A 2411-nucleotide genomic window follows, 5' to 3' on the forward strand; every position below is an offset into this window, starting at 1 on the left:
TCGGCATCTCTAATAGTAAGAATCTTCAACTTGGTTCATTCAAGTCCAGGTATTTATTTGCATAGCATCCACAATACACATGGTTTCAAAGCAGCTTAGTAAGTTCTGTTACCTCTATAATGGCTTCAATCTTTACACTGAGCAGTTTTACTGGGCAATATGACGATATATAACAATGATAAACGATCCACTGTTTGAGATCTAGCTGTATTCTCCCCTTTAAAAAAGTAGCCATGGTTCTGCTGCTCTGACCAGTGTTTTAGCAGTTAGCCTATCGGTCTTTGTCAGGTGACGTCACACTCACGAGAATCGAAGTGCATTTTGGGTATCGCCACCATTTGTAAGGTATCAAAGCCGAGGTGTTCTGTAGGTGGAGAATTGTCTTTTTCATTTGATTTAAAATGGTACGTTCTTGTTGTGTTAAAGTCTGCAATAGTGAATTACATGATAGAAAAGGTCAAAAACTCACCACGAAGAAAGATATTTTAGGTCTCACACTTGAAAAAAAGACTAAACAACGCCGCGTCAGATGGGCAGCGGTGATAATCATATTTGCCAACATATCTCCGGTTATGTTCGTTTACCCTCGACATTTTCATAAAAGTCATAAAAGTTTTTAGATGTGCTTATTTTCTGTTTTCTGAAGTAGCCAACATTATATTCACATGTTATTTAGGGTCAATGCTATTAAACAGACAACCAGGGAGCAGGTGAGCAGAAACGGGTCATGTACCATGAAATGTCTTGCAATCGTTTTATGCATAGGTGTAAAGAGTTATTTTATTTTATTTCACTAACGTTACTGAAATTAAATATTGTTTTTGGGGGTTTGTACTTAACTTAAGTGTAATTTAAACTGAATACTTCACTAAAATACATTTCTAATGTTTCTCATTTTTACTTCTTACAATTTTAAAAAGTACTGACTACATTTTTGTACATTTTCATTTCATATAGTTAGGCTAGGTGGGACTAAACAGTAAGTGGGAGCAGTTAAGAAAAAAACACATTGCAGCCAGCTGAGACGATGACCCACCAGGCTGGAGGAGATGGTCGGCTTCACAGACACCACTCAGTGTCACTAACTGAATGTAACTTACTTGTGTGTGCGCAGAAGAAAACTGACTGCTGTGGCGTCAGTTTTTCAGTGATCTTAAAGTAAAGCATTATACAGGTATGCCAAACTTGGGAACCTTTATCACATGGGTTCTCAACTCTGGCCCTTGAGGTCCACTTTACTGCAGAGTTGAGATCCGACCCTAATAAAATACACCTGCACAGGCTAACCAAGATCTTCACGATTACTAGAAAGTTACAGGCAGGTGAGTTTGATTGAGGTTGGAGCTAAATTCTATAGGAAGTGGACTCTGAGGGCTAGAGTTGAGAATCCCTGCCATGAAGGTTTTTATTGCCTTATGCTGCTTTTCATGTCAGAAATAAGAAAAATTCTCACTTCATTTTAAATACTTATGTTAACCTTATGCACCTCAGATTGGATCTGCCTGCACAAACACTGTTTTAGACAACTGTGACAGGCACAAAATTATGCCTCACTAGTTTGTGGAGTCCTTTGGACACAGAATAGCAATGATAGACTGTTTTGAGATTTCCACAGAGAAACCATTCAGTGTGAAAGTGTGTGTCAAAATGTCTTCTACCTACAAGCACTATTTAGTATTTGACAAATCGTCTAGCACTTCTAAGAATCCATGCAGAAAGGGTCATCAGAAATGTTTGGCAGAAGCATCAAATCATCTTATTATTATTAGTAGTAATTTATTCAGCTTTCTTTGTAGTACTTGCACTGTGTCCACTTAAGAAAACAGTGTGTTGATGATTCATCATGCTTGTCACATCTTCTGTTATGCATTTTGAAACTGATTTTTAACACAGTGTTGCATTAAAGGGGTCATATGATGCGATTTCATTTTTTTCCTTTCTCTTTAGAGTGTTACAAGCTCTTGGTGCATAAAGAAGATCTGTAAAGTTGCAACGACTAAAGTCTCAAATCCAAAGAGATATTCTTTATAAAAGTTAAGAGTTAGCCACACCTACCTAAAACGGCTCGTTCGAACACGCCCCCATTGGAGGCAGCGATGCCGGTGGCACTCAACTTTTTGCGTCAGGTAACAGTATGGATCAGTGTTAATTGTTAATCATCATCAGTGACAAATTACGGTTCCTAAAAAAATTTGCTGAGATTATCTCGGTACCGTATCTACTTGGTTTTCATCTGTTTCTCTTTACTGCACGGCTCTGTACACTTAGTTCACTGCTCAATGCGATACCTTCAAAATGGCGCCTCGGTGACGTCACACATAATAAACGCACGTGACTGACAAAGACCGATATCACTGTAGTGAAAGAGACTGAATAATGAATATTTGCAGCCTCTCAGACAAACCACAGAG

This window comes from Sinocyclocheilus rhinocerous, unplaced genomic scaffold, assembly GCF_001515625.1.
Source record: "Sinocyclocheilus rhinocerous isolate Xijiao unplaced genomic scaffold, SAMN03320098_v1.1 scaffold1893, whole genome shotgun sequence".
NCBI lineage: Eukaryota > Metazoa > Chordata > Actinopteri > Cypriniformes > Cyprinidae > Sinocyclocheilus > Sinocyclocheilus rhinocerous.